Consider the following 6,558-nt stretch of genomic DNA (forward strand, 5'->3'; position numbering starts at 1 on the left):
AAGTATATCTCCTGGAGGCTCCTTTAAAACCCACCAGAAGCAAGTCCACCTTCTGGAGCACTGGATGAGTCCCAGTGGCTCTCCCCCAAACTTCAGAAAGGCCCACATTCTGGGAAAGAGTTCTGATTCATGGTAGCCTGGCAGGGGCCCAAGGGTGGCTGCAGAGTCACAAGCTCCTTGGAGTTGCACAAGAAGGACAGATTTACATGGTTCCAGAAGAACTTTGAATTCGCCAGTCAAGGATTGAGATGAGAGGCAGGTGGGAAAGAGGAAGCAGTACAGTTCTCCCTCTGAGGTGTCTTACACCTGCCTCGAACAAACACTGGCCCTCAAGTGCCCTCCCCGCCCCCGCCCCACTGGAAAATACCTGGGTAGGGATCAAGTTCGTGGACCAGGACTCCAAGCTTTCCCCAGGGCCCAGGCTAGGACTTATTTCCCTGGCACACGGGACTCTTAAAAAGGGAATTACTAAGTTAAATTAGACTGGGAAACATGGAATATTATATCATGTATCTTGGTGTATTAACATGCACTTTAGCACAATGACTACTTTGAGAAATCCTACATAAATAATCCTATTTAATTTTACTAAATTTAACACTTTTAAAAAGTATGATTTTAATACTCTTTTACTAGTTTCAGAATTCTAAGTAGGTAGGCCTCTAGGTATTCTGCAGATCACTGCTGATCTTGATAGTCATTAATATATGTTTGTATTATATTATTTTTCAACTGAGTTGCAGTTGGAAAACAAAATCTTTACTATTTTGCCCTTGGATCTGTTACTGCATCACTAGCACTTGTGATGCGATAGGACATTTGGCCTGTACTAAAAGGGCCAAGAGTAAATGCCTTGTTTTTTGTTGTTGTCTATAGAGTTGGCAGTTAATGCTGAATTTGTCAAATAGCCCTTCCAGAATTATACTTGTATTTAAAAAATAAATGGATCTACCAAAAAAAATTATTAGAGCACAGAACCCTTCAAAAATATCACCCATTAGCCTAAACAATTAGTGTTCTCTGGAATAATTTTGGGAAACAACGATCTTGGGCATTGTTCATCTGATGTATGAATACCTTATCCAGTTTTCTGGCAAGAACTTACTAGAGTTAGGGGCTAATAATTCCATTTTTGCCACCTCTGTTCACATATACATCAGCATATCTTATTCTGTCCCTTGTATCACCTTAGCTCAGACCACATACTTTATACATAGAGACAACAAAACAGAGTGAAATACATGTGAAATTCACTGTCAGAAGTCCTGGGTTTGAATCTTGGCTCTACCAACTATTAACTATATTACTTCAGATATTATTTAGGTTTCCTGAACATCATTCTTTTTTTATATACAAAATTAAGATAATAATACTCTTCTCACAAGGCATATTGAGAAGTAAGATAATACATGTGAAAAGCTTAGCACAGTGTCCAGAACAGTAACACTCAAATCATGGCAGTATTCGTTTCATTCACTGATGAGAATGCAAAATGCTTAGTTTCAATAAAGAAGGAAGGAAATCCTGTCTTGTATTCACCCCATTGCACCCCACCCCCATATACAAACTTCCCCCTTTCCCCAGTGCTATCCCACCAGATTCATGTCTGACTTATGCAAATCCATGTTGGTCTGAAATTAGCATTCTGATAAGTTTCTTTTTAATAAGAACAAATCTATTGACCCTATTATTCCCTAGTATGTTAGTTTTGGAACAGTAAATAATACAATACAATGTGAGGATACTAATCTCTCAAGAAGACATGATAAATGAAGAAGCACTAAAACAAAATAAACTTTGTGGAGTTAGCCATAGATGCTGAAGACACTATTATAAGAACTTGTATGCTATGTGAAAAGACATTCCTTGGGAAATGGTGACTATTTCCCAAGGGGAAATAGCTAGTGGTGACTTTAGTAAATAGAAACTGCTGGTAAGATTACTGACTCATTAGCACTCTACACTTTTACAGGAAAGCCAAGTTAATAGGCCATTCCACATCTAAAACATATGGCTGCTATACAGTGAAGTAAAGGGTGGTAGAGAGGTGATTATGGTTATAGCTATATATTAGCAAAGCCAAGCTAGAACATATTGTCTAAAAAGCAGTGCAGCTGCTCCCATAAAAGAAAACAAAACAGAACAAAAGCAAGGGAGGTTTAAATGCAAGCTCTGTCACTAGTTAGCTCTAACCTTATGAGTTACTTACATTCTTTGAGAATTGGTTTTCTTCTCTATGAAATGGGTATTGCAGGAGAGGTTTTTTCCCCTATTATTTTGCTTTGTTATTTGTTTTTTATTAACTTTGAGTCAAAATTCTGAAGGCTTCCAAACAATGGGATTAGTGTAAATAGTTTTGAAATGATCATTAATTTTTAAAATCATAAAATTGTCAAATAACATAAATAGGTAGTTAAAATAGCTTGTACCCCCAGGAAAAGATTGTTAGCTTTAATTATAGTTTAAAATGTAAAAGTTAATATAGTAATGGGATACTATTTTTTATCCATTGAAATGGTAAACATATAAAACAAAATTAATGGCATATAAAGTTTGTGTGGGTGTGGGTAAACTGGGACTCCCATATAATGCTAATGGAAGAATAAAATGGTATAACTTATTGGAGGTAAATTTGGCAATACTAATCAATATTTGAGTACATAGTCCTTTTAACACAGAAATTCTGCTTGTCAAAAATTATTATATCAATATGTTCATAAGTGTGGGCAAATGCAGTTTGGGAAAGGATTTTCCTTACAGTAATGCTTCTAATAACAAAAGACTGAAAGCTTCAGTGTTTTTCTGTAGGAGACTGGTCATATAAATTATGCTACCCTATAAAAATATAAAGCCATTACAAAGAACCGAGGTAGATATACCTTACATAAAAAGAAATTAAGAAGGTGTAGATTAATTCATATTTAATGATCACTTACTGAGTGAATGTGTTAGTAAATTATTAATTAATTCCCTTATTCTTTATATCAATACTTCTGAGGCAGGCCATATTATCACCCCCATATTACATATGAGGAATTTGAGACAAAAGTTTCAGTGACAAGGCCAAATTCAAACAGCAAAAGAACTAGGAGATATAACCCCGGGGAGTCTGGCTTCCAAGACTGCACTATATTAACTACTATGCTTTGCTTCCTCTTCTTAAATAGAGCCTTCTGTGTTCTTCGTTTTGATTAAAACACAAATGAAAATATGTACATATGCCTGGATACGACTACAAAAGTCCTGGAAAGATATCTAAGAAACCGAGAGCAGTGGTTGTCAGTAGGGAGCAGGGATAAGACTGTGGGTGATTGGAAGACTATATATATATCTTTGTTTTTGTTTGTTTTGTTTTGTCTTTATCTCTCACCTGTATTACTTTTGACTGAGTAATAACTACAAAGGCATTTAACTTTTTAAGGGAAGAATAAAATAAAATAATACCCACATTCAACAGATCAGGGACCTGAGGCCTGGAGAAATGAAGGGACACACTGAGTTCAAGGAGATAATTAATAGTTGAGTAAGAACCATCACCCTTGTCTGTTTCAGTTTCAGTTTTCTTTCAGCTTTCTTATCCCTCTTACCTTTGACCCTCAGGGACTCTTCTTGTCACAGATAAGAGAAAGACTTCAGTTTCACTGTTATTTATTTTATTTTTTATAACAATAACATATTTTTAATTAAAGAAATACTATGTTTAAAATTCCATTATAATATTAGCAAAACAAATTCAACAGCACAGTAAAAGAATTATACACCATGACCAAGGGGGATTTACTCCTGGTATACAAGAATGGGTCAACATATGCACATCTATAAATGTGATATACCACATTAACACAATGAAAGATGAAAACCATATGGTCATTTCAACAAATGCAAGAAAAGCACCTGACAAAATTCAACATCCCTTTATGATAAAAACTCTCAACAAATTAGGTATAAGAAGGAATGTACCCGAACACAATGAAGGTCATATATAACAAGCCCACAGGTGACTTCATTATCGATGATGAAAAACTAAAAGCTTTTCTCTAAGATCAGTAACAAGACAAAGATGCCCACTCTTGCCACTTCTATTCAACATAGTTCCTATGGTTTAAATGTGTTTCTCTAAAGTTCATGTATTAGAAACTTTATCCCCAATGCAACAGTGTCAAGAAGTGGGACTTTTAAGAGATGACTGGGTCATGAAGGCTCTGCCCTGTGAATAGATCAATGGTGCTATTGCAGGAGCTGGCTAGTTAACTTGGGAGTAATTTCCTGATAAACGGAATAAATTCCACCCCCTTTAATTCTTGCTCTCCCTCTCACCCTCTCTTGCCTTAATATCTTCTGCCATGGGATAATGTGGAATGAAGGTCCTTACCTGATGTCTTCACAGCCTCCAGAACTGTGAGTCAAATAAACTTCTGTTCTTTATAAATTACCCAATCTGTGATATTCTGTTATAGCAATATGAAATGGACTAAGAAAATAGTAGTAGAAGTCCTAGCTAGAACAATTAGGTAAGAGAAAAAAAATGCATCCAAATCAGAAAGGAAGAAGTGAAATTATCTCTGTTTGCAGATGACATGTTCTTATACATAGAAATCCTAAAGACACTACCCCAAATCTCTTAAAACTGACCTAAAAACTCAGTGAAGTTGTAGGATACACAATGAACAACAGCAACAACAAAAAAAGTTTTGTTTCCATATACTAAAAGCAAATAATCTGAAAAGAAAATTAGGAAGACAATTAATTATATTTACTATACTGTCAAACAATAAGATACTTAAGAATAAGATACTTAGGAATAAACTAAAGAAGTAAACAGATTTATACACTGAACACTACAAAACATTGGTGAATGAAATTAAAGAAGACACAATCAAATGGGAAAACATTCTGTGTTCATGGTTTGGAAGACTTAATATTGTCAAATTGACCATACTACCTAAAGTGATGTACAGATTCAATTTAATCCCTAGGAAAATCACAATGGCAATATTTACAGAAACAGAAAAAAAAAATCTAAAATTCATGCACATATGCAAAGAAATCTGAATAGCCAAAACAGTCTTGAGAAAGCAGAAGAAAGCTGAAAGCATCACACTTTCTGATTTGCAAATATATTCCGAAGCTGCTGTAATCAAAACAATATGGTGCTGGCATAATAAAGACAGACATACAAGACCAGTGGAACAAAATACAAAGTCCGGAAAAAAAAAAAAAAACCCACATATATAGTCAACTGATTTCTGTTCATTTGTTTCACTGCTCCAGTCGAGACAGAAGTCAACTGATTTTTGATAAAGGTACAAATAATAAATTACAGGGAAAGGATAATCTCTTTGAAAACTGGTGTTGGAAAAACTGGATATCCACATGCAAAAGAATAAAATCAGACCCTTATCTTACACCATACACAAAAAAGAAACTCAAAATGGACTAAATACTTAAATACAGGACTTGAAACTGTAAACTCCTAGAAGACGACATGAGGGAAAGCTTTGTGACAGTAGTCTTGGCAATGATTTAAGAGACATGACATTAAAAGCACAGGCAACAAAAGAAAAAATAGACAAGTAGGACTACATCACACTAAAAACCTGCTACAAAACAGAGGAAACAATATAGTTGAAAAGGCAACCTATGGAAAGGGAAAAATATTTGCAAACCATATAGCTGAAAAGAGGTTAATATCCAAAATATATTAGAACCTCACATAACACAACAGCTAAAACTAATAGCCCAATTAAAAACTGGTCTAAAGACTTGAATAGACATTTCCCTAAAGAAGACATACAAATGACCAACAGTTATATAAAAAGATGCTCAATGTCACTAATAATCATAACAATGCAAATCAAAACCGGAATGAGATAGTATCTTGCAACTGTTAGGATGGCTATTATTAAGAAAAAAGAAAAGAGACTAAAAGCATTGGAAAGGATGCTGAGAAACTGGGACCCTTGTACACTGTTGTGGTAATACAAAATGGTGCAGGTGCTATTAAAAGCAGTTTGCAGATTCCTTTAAAAAATTAAAAATAGGGCCGGGCGCGGTGGCTCAAGCCTGTAATCCCAGCACTTTGGGAGGCTGAGACGGGCGGATCACGAGGTCAGGAGATCGAGACCATCCTGGCTAACACGGTGAAACCCCGTCTCTACTAAAAAATACAAAAAAAAAAAACTAGCTGGGCGAGGTGGCGGGCGCCTGTAGTCCCGGCTACTCGGGAGGCTGAGGCAGGAGAATGGCGGGAACCCGGGAGGCGGAGCTTGCAGTGAGCTGAGATCGGGCCACAGCACTCCAGCCTGGGTGACAGAGCGAGACTCCGTCTCAAAAAAAAAAAAAAATAAAAATAAAAAAATAAAAATTAAAAATAGAACGACTTTATGATCCTGCAATCTCATCGCTGTTTATTTGTACAAAAGAATTAAAATCATGATTTCAAAGAGATATTTGCACTTCCATGTTCACTGCAGCCTTATTCACAGTAGGCAAAATGTGGAAACAACCTAAATGTCTATCAACAGATGAATGGATAAATAAATTGTAATATATACATAC

The sequence above is a fragment of the Theropithecus gelada genome, chromosome X (genome assembly GCF_003255815.1).
Source record: "Theropithecus gelada isolate Dixy chromosome X, Tgel_1.0, whole genome shotgun sequence".
In the NCBI taxonomy this organism is placed as follows: Eukaryota; Metazoa; Chordata; class Mammalia; order Primates; family Cercopithecidae; genus Theropithecus; species Theropithecus gelada.